At 39.0% G+C, this 19,628-nt stretch overlaps 1 long non-coding RNA gene across 2 annotated transcripts; it reads left to right on the top strand.

Moving 5' to 3' along the window:
* Positions 1 to 3,572: 3,572 nt before the first annotated feature.
* Positions 3,573 to 19,628, top strand: LOC147873290 (uncharacterized). Of its 2 annotated transcripts, none has more exons than XR_015535906.1 (3): positions 3,573 to 3,810; positions 4,271 to 4,403; positions 18,413 to 19,628. It is a non-coding gene; the product is annotated as an uncharacterized LOC147873290 (long non-coding RNA). The 2 variants fall into 2 exon arrangements; XR_015535907.1 differs by having other exon boundaries at positions 3,573 to 3,743.

Genomic DNA, 19,628 nt, shown 5'->3' on the forward strand with positions numbered 1-19,628 from the left:
TAGACATAACGCTGCTTTACGTATACTCTATTACCACCTGAGACACTTTTACGGCATAGATAAGACACCCGTTTTGCCGTACGCTCCTGGGGACATTGAGTCCGTCGTTGAGAACGACAAATGTAAAATTTATTGAAACTATTCGTTCCCCACTACCAGGCAGTTAACAGCCACTAAACCTGACATCGTTCTCATCGATACCTCTGGATGCACCATGTATGTCATCGAGTTTTCGGCCCCCGCTGAAACCAACATAGTTGTGAAGGAGGCTGAAAAACGGACCAAGTATCAAGACCTTGTGTTTGAGCTAAGACAGCTGTACCCAGGATTCACTGTCAAATTAATCGTCCTTATAATTGGAGTTCTTGGAGGAGTCAAGTCGTCACTGCTGGCTAACATCAAGCTTATTTCGGCATGCCAGCGTAATGCTGAAGCATTCCTCAGCCGGATGCAAAAGGCCGTTCTTCTTGGGTCGCTCTGACTACTGCGTGCGCACGACCCCAACTCACTGTAGCCGCCCATCTCGTGGTTCGAGCCGTGACTACAGTTTCATCTGGCCTGCAAGCATCCGAGTTATGACGGCAACACGCCTGACGTTTTTGGCTGCTTGTGGACCAATTAAACAATTCATAATAATAATTCAATTCATTCAATTCATTTATTAAAGTGCTTGGCAACAACCAAAAAGGCCAATAACAGCCAAGCACTAACAACAATACAAACATTACTATACAAAAGCAAACAAACAATGAACTGAAAACATAAATGTACAATATTGATTTATTGCAAAATAACTAATAAGTAAAAAACTAAATGTTATAGATAAGTAAAGTAATAATTAAACTAAAATCAGTTCAATTTTGGACAAACAACATACAAGATAAAATATTATACTAAATAAATAATAAAAAAGAACAATGATTATTGTTTCAAAAGCTGACTGACATCAGTAAGCAAAATACGATCTTTGTTAAAGATGTCGATGCTCCTGCAGACTGCATTGGCACCAGAAACGCATCTGGCAGAAGGACTGGCCTTGAAATTACGTTGTACAGTAAAGGTAGAGTAGTCTCTGATAGACCTAGTGGGTATGCAGAGACTAACTGTATCAAAAACAGATGAGCAACTAATTTTGCCTTTAAAAACATTGATGAGGAAAAGCGCATCCAAAAGCCTCCTCCTTAAATGTAACGATAAGAAGTTTAATCTAACTAGTATATCATCGTAATTATAGGCACACACGCCATTAAAGAATCTAGTGTGACATAGAGCTACAAATTTCCTTTGAATCCTTTCCAATTTAAAGGAATCAGTATTAGTAATAGAGTTCCAAACAACAGATGCATACTCAATTTTGGAACGGACTAAAGTGCTGTACAAAACCAATAGGCTATCAACAGTGGAGAAGGAAGAAGTAATGTACCGAATCAAACCTAGCATTTTTAAGCCTTGTGAGAATATATAGTTAATATGCTGGTGAAAATAGAGCTTACAGTCCAGTAGAACACCGAGATCTTTAACACAATGGGAGCGTGCCACCAGGTTGTTACACAATTTGTAATTAAAGTAAATACTGTTTGTCTTCCGAGTGAATGATATAACAGTAGTTTTACTTAAATTAAGTTGCATCCCATTCACAAGACACCAATTTTGCACTGAATGAATATCGTCCTGTAACAGTTTGCAGTCATCAACATCGCTAATACTCCGATACATCTTTAAGTCATCAGCAAATAAAAGGCACTGTGAATTATGTATGGAGTCGCAGATGTCATTAATGAATATATTAAAAAGTAAGGGGCCTAGGGTGGAACCCGTTCTCATCGATACCTCAGGATGCACTATGTATGTCATCGAGTTTTCGGCCCCGGCTGAAACCAACATAGTTGTGAAGGAGGCTGAAAAACGGACCAAGTATCAAGACCTTGTGTTTGAGCTAAGACAGCTGTACCCAGGATTCGATGTCAAATTAATCGTCCTTATAATTGGAGTTCTTGGAGGAGTCAAGTCGTCACTGCTGGCTAACATCAAGCTTACCCGGTGTCCTACGTGAGCGATTAAATGCGAGCGGTGCGATTTGCGTGGGTGAAGCGGAAATATCAAACTGGCTGTTTGTATGGCGCTGTCCTAGGTTACAGCGAATCAGTCAAGAGAGTAAAGCGGCCGGATTCCGAGATCAAATATTTTGATATTTTCGCGCAGGTCGCTGCGCTGGCCAGTAAGGCGCATGCGCAGATAAGCTCTGACTGTGCAGTACAGGGAAGTTGCATGCGCAGGAAGGCCGTGTGTTTCTCTCACCTAGGACACAACAAGAGATTCCCTTATGTCATATGACACCCCATGCTGCTTATCCAGCTCGCTTCTTATCGCATATGTAGGACATTGCCTTATTCCGGCATGCCAGCGTAATGCTGAAGCATTACTCAGCCGGATGCAAAAGGCCGTGCTTCTTGTGTCGCTCGGACTACTGCGCGTGCGCACGACCCCAACTCACTGTAGCCGCCTATCTCGTGGTTCGAGCCGTGATTACAGTTTCATCTGGGCTGCAAGCATCCGAGTTATGACGGCAACAAGCCTGAAGTTTTTGGCTGCTTGTGGACCAATTAAACAATTCATAATAATAATATGCATGTAATCAATTCAAAACACGCAAAGCAGTATGGTTTACTTTGAAGGGAGGCAGACCCAAAAAATCGCCTCTGAATTTAAAAAGTGTATCAATGACTTGGTTTGAAGAAAGCTGGTCGAAAGAAACTTTTAATTAACGAGACGTCTCCTCTACCGGAGTACATGCATTATTTTCAACTTGCATTTAGAGAGAAATTTATTTACTCCTCATTTTATTTATTATCGTATTCAAAATACGTTTTGAGGTGGCGCAGAATCGTATAACCTCCAAATGAAATTTCATCCAAATCCGTCCAGTGGTTCTAGAACTGAATCTACTGGACAGACGGTCGATCGGACAGACACGGCCAGCCCAGGTTAAAGCAAAGTAGTCCCGCCGCACGCCATGTAGTCGCTTGAGGGGAGACGAGGTATAGCTTTTACTCATTCTCGACCACGGCACGAGATGGGGTGAATTGTCAGCATCACGCCCCGGCCGCGCTTTACCTCCGGGAGAGGACCCCGGTACCCGTTGGACAGGAGACTGGGTGGGCCCCAGAGCAGGTTTGGACGCAGAGGCTAGAGGAAGAATCCTCTGCCCCCTTCGGGGATCGAACCCCAGTCTTCCACCCGTAGCTAGTCACTATACTGACTGAGCTATCCAGGCTACCAATTTTGTTATGCACTTCGTGCGAAGAACGCATAAGAAGGATAAAAGAGGCTTGTCCTTGAAAGAAAAGAAAGGCAAGTAAAGGGAAGGTTGAAAAATGAAAGAGAAAAGAATAAAGGACGACAGGAAGAAGGGATAATATTAGATAATTCACCACAAACCTCGCTTGTTCCTAGGAATACATTTTATCATGAATACTTTCAAATACAGGTAAAGTCAAAGCAAGTTCCTATAATACAGAATTTAGTAACAATGAAAGTTATTTTTTGTTCTGTTTCCGATAAGAGACGTTCCATTTGCCCAGAAGTTGATTTGTGAACGGAAACCCGTTGCTATGGTACCCAGTCGCAACCACGGTTCAAAAGTTTGAATGAAGTTGGAGGTGGGATGTACCTGGAATCTCATCAAGCAATCGACGTCTGCAGAAGCCATATGGCAGCGTGGATTGAAGACGAAAGGGAAAGAGGTGAGGTTGAAAGGAGTTGGCTGCCAAAGAAAATTCAATGTGTCAAGAAAGGGAGCAGAACAAGCTGGTGAGAACTGTGTTGTTGGGTGTTATGTAGGTGTAATATCATGAGCGATGTCTGTCACGCTGATGCATACTGTTATTATAGCAATTGCCACGGCAACGCTGCTAAGTGGTTTTATACTTTATGGGATGATGTTTGTAGGTCTTAATATGTCTGTTGTGTCATTGCCATGATAATTTTGTTAAGCGATTCTGAAAACGTAGAAACTGCCGACTTTCGACCTGCTTGCAGTTTATCGTTATTTTAAAATATAACGACAGTCACCCACGGACCCTATGAAAACTGGTTTAATAGTAGATCCTTGCTTAAAAGTTGATTCTGAAAAAAGGCTTATATAGGATAACAACAAATGTAATTCATAATATTCTTTTTATTTTTGTAGTTAACATCCCAGTGTGTTATTAATTAGTTTCATATGTATGTACCTAATCTTAAAAATAATCCATCAGAATTATCCATATAGATAGCAGCACTTGACCGTACTCACATCCTTCCTCGTCACACGTAACTGGAACACGCAGAACGCAATACCACGTGCTCAGGAATGCGGCGTAACGAGACATCCAATTTCAACAGACAACAGCAGCAGTATTCAGGTAAGACATAGTATACAAATAACAAATAATTTGAAATTACAAGAATGTTTCCATGACATTGTACAATACACTACTCCTTTGTATAGATACACGCTACGGCTCCAATAAAATAACTAAATCACACTATGAGAGGGTACCAACCTTCGTTAACAAATAAGTAGTTAGAATGTGTGCATATGCAACAAAACGTCATGAGCTTTTGTCGAGCCACTTAGCGGTTTTTAAGTGAGTGCATGTCGACATCTGTAATGATGGCGGCGGTGGTGTGGATTTGTTTACGAAATATTAGGTTGGATTAGGTAAGGTTAGTAATGTGCATGCGCAGAAGATCATGGTTTAATATTGTCATCACTTCGTTTCATGACCTCAAGCAACCGTGCTGTTGGCATTATCGACTACAGAAATTTGAAAATTGGTTTTGCAGTTATCATCTATGGCTTAAGGCCCATGACAGATTTAATTACAGATATTTTGTGGGCAGTAAAAGTGTACATGCAGATATAATAGGTAAATGTTTAACTGAATTAGATTACTTTAGGTTAGATTGTAAATAAGAATAGTTTTATGATTTATACAAATGTGTGTGCGTTCTTACTGTCTCATACTATTTACTTACGAACATTAATAACAGTTCACATATTGAGTACAGTTAATGTAGACATTAGAACGACCTATTTTAGCTTCATCTTGCTGTAAGTTGACGTTGCACAAACTATGATGTTCACGTATAGATCAACTATGTTGGTTCCAGTTATTAAAAGGGCTAGTGCTGTTGTATATGCATAGTAGGTAATATGATATTGTTAATAGTTGTTGCATATTATAATTGTAGCACATGAATATTAAGTCATGTATATGAAAACATTTGCCCAATTCTGTAACTCGGACTTTCATCGATGTTATCCTCTTTTGATAATTAAGTTGTTTTCAAGAAAATGGAGACACTGTGACATTGTGACACCGTCGCCCCACAAATGTACTGTTCCGAAATAATCAATAAGACATCAGCCAGAGTCCGAGAGTGAGGCAAGTGCCAGCTGACACCTTCATAAAAACTTGAGAACATTCTAGAAGCTTTTTATCTATGAAGAGTACGGAGTACACATATTGTACCTGGGCTACGCCCTTGCTGACCAATATACAGGATGAATCAAAAGATTGGGGCCAAACTGAAGGAGCGTATAGAGGGACTCAGAGAGAACAACTTTCGAATAGGAATCCAAGTCCTCCGAAGTTATCCTGAGTCAGTCGAGGCCATTGAAGGTAGAGAAGTCTGATAACATACCGCTGGAATAATCGTACTTTGCTGGCTTAATTTTGAATCGCACTTTTATCCCGGGCGTTGGATAGGGAGAGGAGGGCCGGTTGAATGGGCAGCCTGCTCCCCAAACTCGACACCTCTCGATTACTACTTTTGGGGTCATTTGAATAGCCTCGTTTGACAACCCAGAACAACTTTTGGCCAGACTACTTTCTGCATCTGACGTGGTCCGTGAGACTCCTGGGGCATTTGAAAGGGCGCGCCTGAGTTTCGTTCGCCGATGCAATGCCTGCATTGAATGTGGAGGACGCCACTTTGAACACCTGTTGTAAATTTGGTTTGTAAGATTGCTAATGCAATCCTTGTACATTAACAAAAAACAAAATTAAACTAGTAGAAGAATAGGAAAGTACGATTATTTAAGCGGTATGTTATCAGACTTCCCTACCTTCAATGGCCTCGACTGACTCAGGATAACTTCGGAGGACATGGATTCCTATTCGAAAGTTGTTCTCTCTGATTCCCTCTATACGCTCCTTCAGTTTGGCCCTAACCCTGTATATATATATATATATATATATATATGTGTGTGTGTGTGTGTGTGTGTGTGTGTGTGTGTGTGTGTGTGTATAAAATCACTATGTGAGCCAAAGCCGACTAGCTGACTCCTGGCCTCGCGTTCACATGTGTAAGCGAACGATCATCCAACCAGATGAAGAGTGGCATGTGGTCAGCACGATGAATCTTCCAGCCATTACTAGTTTTCATAACCTTTTCCCAGCGAGTCGAAGGGCAAGTCCAGTAGCAGTGCTGCTGCCTTGCAGCCTCTTGACACGCGGTGTGAGGTGGTATTTACCCAGCCTCGATGGGTGGTTATACGTAAGAGACTCAGTTTGTTACAGTTTAAAAATAAGGAGCTAATTACTTATCAAGAGATTTATGAATCATGTGCTTCTTTCTGGGTACATGGCATTAAAAGAGTCAAGACAAGTCTTATATATAACAATATATTTAAAATTAAAAATACAACAAAATTAAATATCAAACAATTTAATAAAAAACAATCGTATACAGGGTGAGTCAAAAGTATGTATACAAACTTTGTATCCGTGTTCCTGGATACAAAATAAGACTGTTTAAATAAATTAAAGTTAAATTTCGTGTCTGTTGATGTATGAAATGTGTTATGGTAACTGCACATAATCAAGGAACATTCATATTCATCAGTGACTATTTATAAGGATAATTTTGTTACTATAGAATTTTTTTTAAAAAAAAGCATAAGAACACGCTTGCCGTTGAATAGTGCATTTTAGGTTTACGAGCTGCGAGCTGTATAAACCATCTTGCCGGGATTCGAATCCAGGGCAGATTCATTTTCCGGATTGTGATATTCGTTTCTGTGATCTCCTCGTCGAAGCAAACAACTTATTTCGTCATACTTAGTTTCCGATCTACAAAAACCACCCTCGCTGGCGCTCTAACCCAGGAAATTTTGGCGGGTTAGACTTTTCTAAAAATCTCCTCCTGATTTCTTGTCATAAATAAGGAAAGTTTTGGTTAAATTAGCGTAATTCTCGAGATGTAATGGGACATAGGACACCCACAATTTCAATTTCATTTGAAAGAGTAATTAGTATATTTATTTATTTATTTGAATACGTATTTATTCTTCTGAATGCCCTAGTTTCCTAAATAATTTAACTGTGTATCAGTTATGTACACAGTGCGGCAACTGAAAAACGGGACTGATGCTGGAAAAAAATAAAGGTTCCGTGTATGAGCAATCCGAGCATTGTTTATTCAATGTAGCTTCCTCCTGCATCTACACACTGCACACAACGATCATGAAGCAACTGGGAGGACTGGCGCATAGCCGTGTCTGGAATTCTGTTCAGTACTCTCGTTACAGTCCTTTGAATGGTGCCCACGTCATCAAAATAACAGACTTTCAGTTGTGCTTTGAGTTTTGGAACCAAAAAGGAGTCACACGGTGCTAAGTCCGGTGAATACGGTGGATGCTACAATACACATACTTTTTTGGTGGCCAAAAACTCCCTAACAATGAGAGCCTTATGGCTTGGCGTGTTTTCATGCAGTAGGAACCAACTGCCATCTTCTCGATACTGAGGCCGTACACAACGGATTCTCTGAAGCAATCGTTTCAAAATGTCCAGATAGTAGGCAGCAGTAACTGTCTGGTCACTGGGTACGAACTCTTTGAGCACAATTCCCTCGCTATCGTAGAAAATGATTATCTTTGTTTCGATTTTTGATCTTTTTGGCTTGGGGAGATTTTGCTGACTTCAACTCCGCACTTTGTCGCTTTGTTTCGGGGCCGAACTGTAAACACCATGTCTCGTCACCCTTAACAGACAATCAACAACAGCTCCGAGTTGAACACTGCAGGGAACTCACTGAGGCCACTGAAAACAAACCCAACTTCCTGAATTCGATCGTTAATGAATGTAGAACAAACCAAACCGCGCACAGACCTTACTTTTTTCAAATCCTGAGTTATTATTTGTCGAATGGTTTCCTTATTAACGCACAGATCCTCTGAAATCATTCGAAGCGTTGCACCTCGGTCGTTGGTGATTGTTTACCGCACCTTTTCAATCAACTCTGGCGTTCGAATCGTTTTTGCTGGGCCAGGATGTTCATCGTCTTCCAATGATTCTCTTCCATGGCGGAATCGCTTATGCCACTCAAAAACACGTGTACGAGACAGACAATTATCTCCGTACATTTGCTTCATCATTCCAAACGTTTCCGTGGCACTTTTGCCCAGCCGAACACAAAATTTGATGTTCGCTCTTTGTTCCATTCTTGCTTCACAACACACACAAGAGAGACTTCTACTTCAGCTCACACTATGTTCTCAAATGGCGGCAATGTATGATGACCTTCAGTGTAGCACTCTAGCAACAATCCGACTTTCAATTCATATTCACTTCTGGGAGATAGCAGCACCAGTTCATTCCTCATAATACGTCCCGTTTTCCAGTTGCCTCTCTGCGTATACATGATTATAATGAGCCATTTGGGCGTATCCTTCTCATGTGAAATCAATGGGTGGTTGCTTTTTAAGTCACTTCGGTTGATTGTTTTTCACTGTGGTTAAGCATTCTCAAATCGTGGACCCGGATAGGTTCTGGAACCGTAGGGAGCAACCTTGTTGTAATGCACGAGGTTTATCTAAGAAAGCTTATAATGCTTAATAATGGCGTTAGTGTTTTGTTACAAACAGAAAATTCACTACTGAATTAATACATATATGTTTGAAGGTTCCTGTCTTTTGGGTTGTTGCGCTGTGTAGTCTGGTTGATGTTAGCCAACGTTTCAGAGGTCATACTGCCTCTGTCATCAGGGCGATGACGGAGGCAGTATGACCTCTGAAATGTTGGCTAACACCAACCAGACTACACGGCGGAACAACCCAGAAGACAGTGTAATGTTTTTCTTTATCTTTTGTAGTTGTAGTAGATGTTATATTGTCGTTGCTACCAGGTAATCTTGTAGTTGTAGTAGTAGAGTTCCAGATAGGTTTTCTATTGGTCGGGATAATCAGTTGGTACGGTGAGGAAGCTAAGTCCCTCACGCAGGAAACTTTGAGGTGAATCAGCAACAACCAGCGTCCAAGTCCAAGTAGAGTTTATTTAAAGAGTAAGCTGACGTTCCAGCGAACAGCAGTGATAGAATAGTAGTCGTAGAATCGTCCCTCTTCAGCCCAGATAGTGGTTTATATAGGATCAACAAATGAATAGTCATATTATGGTAACGGAAATGAGGCAATTCCCAAACAGACCCTGTGACCGTAGACATCTTGACGTCTGAGGGGTCCGGATGTCCTCCTCAAGATAGCACCAAATTTATGTATCCTTAGTGTAAGATTTATACATCCGTTATTTCCCAAAACATACTAATTTCTACTGATATAAGTTATTCCACTATCTGGTCTGTTCATTCCGTGACTTACATATTGATAATAAGATGTCAAAGGAATGAATACATAATTATTTAGGAGGGGTTCAAGGTACATAGTACAGTACATATTACACCTTCCCCCTTAAGAAAAATTTTTACCTATACTTTTGGTGAAAACTTTCTATCTTTGTTTTCCAATTATTTTACCGAAATAATCTTGGTTTACTTCTAGTCCTAAGAGCTATACTCTCATCACTAGAAGTGTTACTTTTGGCCTTAGGTTGCGTCACTATGGGCAATGACTTTAATGATACTGAAGGTGAGAGACCTTCTGTTTTAGTGTAAGACACCTTCTGAGGGTAATTAAGTATGTTGACGCATAGTCTGTCATGAGTTTGTCTAACACAATCTCTAGGTGACCATTTATCATAAAGCCAAAAACAACCTTCTCGACAACATTTGCAGCAACAAAGGCTACAACAACAACATAAAACAATCATCATCAATATTCCAATAACTGAACCCCATGAGGTGGCAGTGAGAAGCCAATTATCGTATTCTTTTTCCTCTTGTTCTTTTATTAATTTTTCTACTTCCTCTACTTTTAAACTGGCTAACCTCAAGTCATCTGTAGATGACATAATATTTGCTAAAGGTATTTCCAATGGTAACTTTTCAAAATTTTCATTTTTCAGGCTGTCAAAATAACAATCAAAATCAACTGGTGCTGTAGGCATAAAGTCAACAGTAACATTATCAATAATTGTAGAAATAGCATATAAAGTTACATAAGAAGAAAATGCTTTACACCTTGGTTTTAAAGTTAGTTTACCTTCATTTTCAATCTTTACCGTCTTTGTCTGTTGTGGACATATTACGGTTAGAGTGTCAGGTTGAGGTGCTATATATAGCCACTCATTACTCATGTGCAAGGGTATCCAAAATGATTTGTTTAATTTTAACAATCTGTATTCACAGCTTGGGGGAATTTTAGAAGTGGAAGGGTGTAGCAAAGTAGCTTCACAATCTGCGTCTGGAACATAGGTATAAATGGGAATATCTTCTTTACACACAAATTGCAACATGTTTGGTTGATAACATCCAGTTAACTCATTGGTAGTTAATTTTCCATAATGTTGATGGATGGGGTCACTGAACACATATTCTTTATTAGAACTGATGTAAGCATAGGTGGAATTATGACGTTTTACAGGAAAAGGAAGAATTCTATAGAGGTGATACGTAGTAGGAGATGTCAAAGGGATTTCTAACACATATACCAAATATTGCTTATAAGCGTAAGCATGAGGCGTAATAAGTTTTTGTAGTTCAGAGAAAGGAAAGTTAGGTAGTCGAATCCATTTGGCAGCTGTAGTTTAGTCATCAAACTTCTGATTTTCTCTGTGGTTATTAATTGTGGCTGTAACGTACCTTGCTCAGCGTGTACAAAGGCATCTATTAAAATTTCAAACGAGTGTTGACTTTCATCCACACCTCTCTGGACTAATCTGACTTGTTCATTTATTAAGTTTACATTTTCAATTTCTTCTTGTAATTCTCCAAGTTTTTGAGAACTATAATTTGTTAATTTTGTGAAACCATCTTTTAATGCTTTTTCATTTTGATTTACTCTTTGAAGTGTTAAGTTAACCGAACTAATTGTTGATTTAATAACTATAATCTGTTCTTTAGAAATATGTAAAAATTCAGCTTGTTCCTTTTCTAATTGTGATACATGTTTATGATATTCTTCAGCATCTGACTGTGTCAGAGTACCGAATAAAATTTTAGCTATGTCGCCCACGAAATTCAAAACTCCCCTTTTTACTCGAATGTTATTCAAATTGACTTTTCCTGAATTTGGTGTATCTATCAAATATTCACTAATTAAATTCTTTAAATTGTCGATATATCTAACTTTTGATTTCAAGTATTGATCAAAAGCCCCACAATCTGTTAAATGATACCAATTTTTATTATGGACTTTAGAACAAAATTCATTAACTCTACGTTGATGGTCTTTGGTTTGTTTCCACAATTCTCTGACTGGTTCTAGATTAATATAAGTAACTACTTTCCATCTCATAGGATAGAATAACAATGTACCTACTTCATCAAAATATATGCCTGTTTTAGATTTAATTTCTTGTACTTCCTGTGCTTGGAACTGTACCCAACACCATGTGCTGATCACTATCATTGACCACAATTTAAGTAGCTTCATTTTTTGCTACCTGTAATGGAAGAGAAATAAGGTTTTAACCTGTTAGTATGTACTTCGTGATGTTTTCTCTTTCCAAATTCTTGAATTATTACATTTGAACCAATGATTTTCTTTATTTCAAATGGACCTTTCCACAAAGGCTCCAATTTATGTCTGTTTTCTATTCTTAACAATACTAAATCATTTTCTTCAAATCTTATGGCATTGGCTTTCACTTTTTCTCTTTGTTTCTCTTTAAACTGAATTAATCTCTCTCTAGCTACTTTATGACAATTCTGCATTTTATTTTTAATATCTAGGACAATATCATCATAATTATATAATGGTTGAGGTGTTTGTTGTAAATTATCAGGTAAGTTGGCTTTTCTCCCAAATAACATTTCATACGGTGTGTATTTAGTTACAGAATGAGGACTTGTATTGTAAGTAAAGCATGCAAAAAATATCCAGTAATCCCAGTCTGAAGTCTTAGGGTCGCAAAAGCATCTTAAAAACGTAACTAATGATTTATGTGTTCTTTCAAGGGCTCCATTACTTTCAGGGTGATATGCAGTTGTATTTATTTTCTCAATTCTCATTAACTTGCATAATTTCTTAAACATATGACTCATAAAATTTGAACCTTGGTCCGTTACAATAGATGAAAGAATTCCATAAATTAAAATAATATGATTCATGAATGCTGTTACTATTTCTTCTATAGTTTGTGTATGTAGTGGAATGGCTATGACATATTTGCTTAAATTATCTTGACATGTTAATAAGTATTTGTTTCCTTTTCGGTCTGAGGCAAAGGGCCTACAATGTCTAAATAAATTTTATCCCAAGGTTTGGTCTGTGTGTCAGTAATTTCTAAAGGCTGTTTTACTTTTGGACGGGTGTCTTTGTTTACTTGACAAATTTTACATTCTCTTATGAGTTCTGTTACATCGTGTTCAAGTCCAGGCCATGATATATATAAAACTTTATTCTTTCAATTGTCTTCTGTATGCCTTGATGGCCTCCTACTGGACAACAATGCATTTCATTTATAATTTTCTGTTTTCTTTCCTCTGTTATTTCCTCACTATGCGTAATTAAACATTCTACAGGGTACCTACTCAAACTGTCAGCATTGCAGTTTCTTTTTCCGGCTCTATATTGAATCTCATAATCATATTCTTCTAACTGTAGTTTCCAACGTATCAAACGTGAACTAGGGTCTTTAACATTAAATATCCAAACCAATCCACGGTGATCGGTGACTATTTGAAATTTTCTACCTAACACATAAGGTCTAAAATGTTTACATGCCCACACAATTGCTAATAATTCTTTCTCTACAGTGCTATAATTGACTTCTGCACTGTTTAGTGTTCTACTAGCATACGCTATTGGTTTATCCTGTCCTAATTTACCTTGACTTAAAATTGCACCTATAGCATAACCACTGGCATCTGTGGTTAATATGAATGGTTTTGCAAAATTGGGATATTGTAATAAAGGAGTATGCGTTAATTTGTATTTTAACAAATCAAAGCTTGCCTGTTCTGCTTCACTCCATTGCCAATCATGATCTTTCTTCAACAAGTCTGTTAAAGGTCTGGCTATGGCGCTAAATTTATCAATAAATTTCCTATAATATCCTGCTAGCCCTAAAAATGATTTAATATCTTTTTGTGTTTTTGGAGTAGGAAAGTCACTAACAGCATTGATCTTTTTAGGATCTGGTTTTACACCGTTAGCCGTTACTATATGTCCTAAGTAGTTAAGTTCTACTTTCAAAAATTCACATTTATCAGGTTCTATCTTAATATTGTATTCTCTTAATTTTTCAAATACCTCTCGTAATTTGACATGGTGTTCTTCTAGTGTTTCTCCTATAATTAAGATATCATCCATATACACAAAACATCTATTTCCAATTGATTCTCTTAATACGGCATTCATCATTCTTTGAAATGTAGCTGGTGCTGATTTTAACCCAAATGGCATACGTTTATACTCAAAGTGACCATTAGAAGTGCTAAAAGCTGTTTTGCATTGATCTTCTGGATCAATGGGTACTTGTAAGTATCCGCTAGCACAGTCTAATGCTGAAAAATATCTTGCTTTTCCAATTTTATCAAGTATATCTTGAATATTAGGTAGAGGATAACTATCACCTATAGTTATTTCATTAAGTTTACGAAAGTCAATACAAATTCTAAATTTTCTTTTTCCGGAAGCATCTAATTTCTTGGGGATGACGAGTAAAGGGAAATTCCATTCACTTTTACTAGTTGTAACTATACCATCCTCTAACATTTGATTTACTTGAACTTTAATTTCTTGCTGATGTGCTTCTGGAAGCCTATAATTCTTTAAGGTTATTGCTCTACCTTTTGGAATGGATGGAGTGGGGATAGAATGCCTTGCTGCTGTAGTAGTAGTTAATTTATCACCAGGTAATTTGAAAATATCACTATATTCTCTAAAAATTTTCCTGATATCATCTGCTCCCTCTTTTATGTGTTCTAACCTCAAATTCTCATTCAGCATATTTAACCTCGTAGTCGAAAACAATTGTTCACAATTATGTGTTTCTTTTAATTGTGTCGGTGGTTTTACTAAATTAGGTGTTCTATTTATCATGATTGTCTCAGGCGTCGTGTTTACTAATAAACATGGGAAAGTCTGTTCACAACTCACTAAACTAGAAGCACAAATAACACCAGGTAGCAAAATTTGGTGTTCTATATAACGTGTCCCTTTTTCTTTTGTTGGGAATTCTACCAAAGTTTCACTATATGGAGGAATTGCCACTGTTCTTGTCATCATATAACCATTTAGTGAAAGCCAATCCTGACCTAGAATTAAATCTAAATTTCTAGGTAAATTACTTACTACAAAATAATCAAAATCACTTGGTTCTAATGCATTTTCAAACTTTAAGGCTACCTTGCCTTTTATTTTCAGTTTATTTCCTGTTATCCCTTGTACCTCTACATTATTCCTTTTTTCTTTAAATGAAATTAAAGAATTTTCTTTTACCAATGATACCTGAGAACCTGTATCTATAAGAGCTATTCCAAGCCCTCCCTTCAGTTGTGGACATACTACATATATTTCATATCGTCCCAACTTATCTACAGAATCCACAAGATTCACAGAGGCGTCCCCCTGTTTACCAGGATTTCTGTTACCTTTAATATTTAATGACTCCTTGTCATTAATATCTATATGTAATGACTCCTTGTCAATTACCCTATAATTCCTATGTAATGACTCCTTGTCAATTACCCTATAATTCCTATGTAATGAATCCTTGTCAATTACTCTCTTATAGCCTAAATTTTGGACTGTCCTCGGCTGTACAGGCAGCCCTATTGCCTGTTTCCCTGCCTACAATATCTAGTTTCATGACCCTGGCGTTTGCATTTTGTGCAAACAGGTTTATTATTACAATGTTTAGCGATATGTCCATGACCTTGGCATTTATAACACACTGTATTTGATGCTACATTTACTTCTCTTTTAATATGTGGTGTATTTTCTTTCTTAATTGTTCCCGAATAATTTGGCCAACCATAGTTTCCAGGTTGTCTGTATTTTTGTGATCTAACTTCACTTTCCTCCTGAAGAGCAGTTTCAATTAATTGTGCAAGGGAATCATCTTCACTCCTAGCTTTTACAATATATTTTACTTTATCATCTTTAAGTCCTGCCACAAAATTGCCCTTTAAAAATTCTCCAATCAAACTAATTCCACCTTCTACAAAATTTGGATTCAATTTTTCAAGTCTAGTTCTCGCTTCTCTTCTTAATTCAGTTCCCATAGCATCAATACGAGAACCCCATTATGCTACAGTTTCTGTTGGATTTTGTTTTGCTGTGAATAGCTGGCTTGCATAAAATTCTAATGTTCTACGTACAGAATAATTTTCTTCTAAAATTGCTTTAACTTCCTGCCATGTAGTACGTTCAGTTCTAGCCAGTAATCTATCATTAGCCTCCCCTGTTATTTTAGACTCTATAAACTTTAATAAAAGTGGTTGTTTAGCCGGAGCTACTACTTCCCTAGCTGATTCTACTGCTTCACAAAATTCTCTTAAATATTTCGGGTTACCATCAAAAGGTCTGGGAATTAATTTTATCGCCTGAGCCACTGAAACAAATTCATGTTCGTCGTCACTCCTATCCTCGTCTGCCATAATGGATTTGAACTAACCTGTTAAGAAGAAGAGTAGGGTGAACGAAGGCCCTGAAGTTCGGAGGTCCAGTGATGGCCGCGATGGCTCCCCTCAGGGTAGATCTCCTCTCGCGTCAGGTGCTGCTAACGGCTTGTCACCTCGGGATGTCCATCGGGATTCAACTCGGGTCGCTGTTGATAGCCCCTCGCCCACGGACTTGGTTCCAGCAGTCTTCTTCAGGTACCTCAGCGCTTTAAGGATTCCTCTAGAGCGTTGACTCCTCGAAGTAGGCTTCTTCCTTGCCTCGGCAAGAGTAGAAGTCCCTCTAGCCTGGTCCAACTGCCGAAATTCTGGATGTTGGTGATATAGCTCCCTGTTATCCCACCGCTGCCACCATGTAATGTTTTTCTTTATCTTTTGTAGTTGTAGTAGATGTTATATTGTCGTTGCTACCAGGTAATCTTGTAGTTGTAGTAGTAGAGTTCCAGATAGGTTTTCTATTGGTCGGGATAATCAGTTGGTACGGTGAGGAAGCTAAGTCCCTCACGCAGGAAACTTTGAGGTGAATCAGCAACAACCAGCGTCCAAGTCCAAGTAGAGTTTATTCAAAGAGTAAGCTGACGTTCCAGCGAACAGCAGTGATAGAATAGTAGTCGTAGAATCGTCCCTCTTCAGCCCAGATAGTGGTTTATATAGGATCAACAAATGAATAGTCATATTATGGTAACGGAAATGAGGCAATTCCCAAACAGACCCTGTGACCGTAGACATCTTGACGTCTGAGGGGTCCGGATGTCCTCCTCAAGATAGCACCAAATTTATGTATCCTTAGTGTAAGATTTATACATCCGTTATTTCCCAAAACATACTAATTTCTACTGATATAAGTTATTCCACTATCTGGTCTGTTCATTCCGTGACTTACATATTGATAATAAGATGTCAAAGGAATGAATACATAATTATTTAGGAGGGGTTCAAGGTACATAGTACAGTACATATTACAACAGCAATCTTCATACTCATCGCCTTGATGACGGAGGCAGTATGACCTCTGAAACGTTGGTTAACATCGACCAGACTACACAGAGCAACAACCCAGAAGACAGAAATCTTCATACTAAGAATCGTCCTGATGACGGAGGCAGTACGACCTCTGAAACGTTGGTTAACATCGACCAGACTACACAGCGCAACAACCCAGAAGACAGAAATCTTCATCGCCCTGATGATGGAGGCAGTATGACCTCTGAAACGTTGGTTAACATCGACCAGACTACACAGCGCAACAACCCAGAAGACAGAAATCTTCATACTCATCGCCCTGATTACGGAAGCAATATGACCTCTGAAACGTTGGTTAACATCGACCAGACTACACAGCGAAACAACCCAGAAGACAGCAATCTTCATACTCATCGCCCTGATGACGGAGGCAGTATGACCTCTGAAACGTTGGTAAACATCGACCAGACTACACAGCGCAACAACCCAGAAGACAGCAATCTTCATACTCATCGCCCTGATGACGGAGGCAGTATGACCTCTGAAACGTTGGTTAACATCGACCATACTACACGGCGCAACAACCCAGAAGACAGAAATCTTCATACTCATCGCCCTGATGACGGAGGCAGTATGACCTCTGAAACGTTGGTTAACATCGACCTGACTACACAGCGCTACAACCCAGAAGACAGGAATCTTCAGACTAATCGCCTTGATGATGGAGGCAGTATGACCTCTGAAACGTTGGTAAACATCGACTAGACTACACAGCGCAACAACCCAGAAGACAGGAATCTTCAGACTCACCGCTGTGAAAACCTCAAATCTTACACATATATGTTTATATGACTACCTTATTCGGCAGGTCTTACAGCGTGTGCCACTACATTCCGACCAATAAATGCGTATTTAAATAAATATGTGGGCTCCTAACGTTGCAGATATAACATAAAGTATAAACAGGTGTGTCATATAAATAGTAGCTTTCTGTGTATGTATCTACACGTGGTGATGACCACAACGTTCGACACTTGTAGAAGATTTATAAGAGCGCGTTGTGTTGAAGCAATTTCGTTTTATATATACAAACCCAAACTCATTACGGCATACCCTGTTGTGCTGCATTCTGTAAGGTAGGCGAAACGGCTAATATACGGTGATGGTAGCAAAGAAACAAAGTGATCTTGAGGGCCAACATACAGCATTTCCCTCGCCTTGCCATCAATCATGATCACATGCAGCGTCTGCCGCCGTAGCGACAGGACACCCAATAAATTGAAGGCAGATAAATACACGGGACAGACGCATTTTAGATTGGCAGTTAATTTCAAGAGGCTTTAGTTTTAAAGAATTGTTCTACCAAGGTTAACAAGCTTTGGGAATGTACACTCTTGGTTGAGAGATTTCAAGTTTTTTACTTTGATTGATATGCTCATAGATTCTGAGGGTGATCGGCCTAATGATGGATGCAAGCACAGCTGAAACGTCGGTCAGTTTCTACTAGGCTACAAGGTGCAACATCCAAGAAGACAGCCAGCTTAAATATTTATGCACACAGCAATCATCTCTGCTGCCTGCCACATTACTTTTGGTGCCTGTTATTGTTTTGCTGTAAGGTCGACTGCTTAACCACAACACTGGACAAGGGGTCATCATCAGTAACCAGAGCCTTGTCCTTCAGGGTGTGAGCAGAACCAGCGCCGGAGGGTGACGGCGAAACCAGATACTTCTATCTCAACGTGGTGTGTGAGTTGCATCATGATATTTAAGGATAAAAGAAACAAACAAGTGGCAGCGAAACTCCTGCATACATACCAGATTCCATGGTAAATTATAATTTGGCAGATGAGCAAAAGTTTATAAACCAGTGATGTCATTTTATGAATAGTTAATTGTTTTACAAACGTAAGCGTACGGGGTGTGTAGACGCTCCGATGTGCAGGGCGAACCAGACGCGGGTCCACGGAGCCGCGACGCAGGAGAAGGCCAGTTCCCTGAGGGGAAGTGAAAAAAAATTGAACTCATCTATAAAACTGCCTCATTAGTTCCAACATATGACAGATTTTTTACAGCAGCAGGTTCTGCTTGCTGAGCTGCCATGCAAAAGTGCCATTCCACAAATGGATATGTCAACATGCTGCTGCCAGAATAATTAAATCCAAGTGTTACACAAAGAAACTGAACTTTTTAAAAAATACACTTCTCACTAGAATTCTGAATGCATTTACCCCAATCTGCCTTGCAATTCTAAATGTAAAATTTGGAATAAACACACTTACTTTGAAGTCACTGTTAACGACTTCACTAGCAAAATGATATTATAAAAAATTTATTTTCATTTCTGTAGGGATGATACGAGGTGAGATCGGAAAGTTTCAAGAATGTGTTAATAGAGGGCGAACCGGATGTAGCACGAGCTTCTGCCGCTAGGGGGTGCGGCCTACATTCATAGTGAATCAGTGTGCCAGCCGGCATCATCGAATTAGCATTTGTTTCTTAGTTACGGGCGTTTTGGTAGTGCATTACACCGACCCTCCTGCGATTTCGGAATGGCGTGTGCATCAAATTTTGCCAAAGACTCGCCAAAACGGCTACGGAAACCTATGAAATGCTAAAGCAAGCATTTGGGGAGTCCGCAATGGGTCGTGTACAAA

The sequence above is a fragment of the Zootermopsis nevadensis genome, unplaced genomic scaffold (genome assembly GCF_977971745.1).
Source record: "Zootermopsis nevadensis isolate Lab colony 2312 unplaced genomic scaffold, Znev_1.0 Znev_ptg000020l, whole genome shotgun sequence".
NCBI classification, from domain to species: Eukaryota; Metazoa; Arthropoda; class Insecta; order Blattodea; family Termopsidae; genus Zootermopsis; species Zootermopsis nevadensis.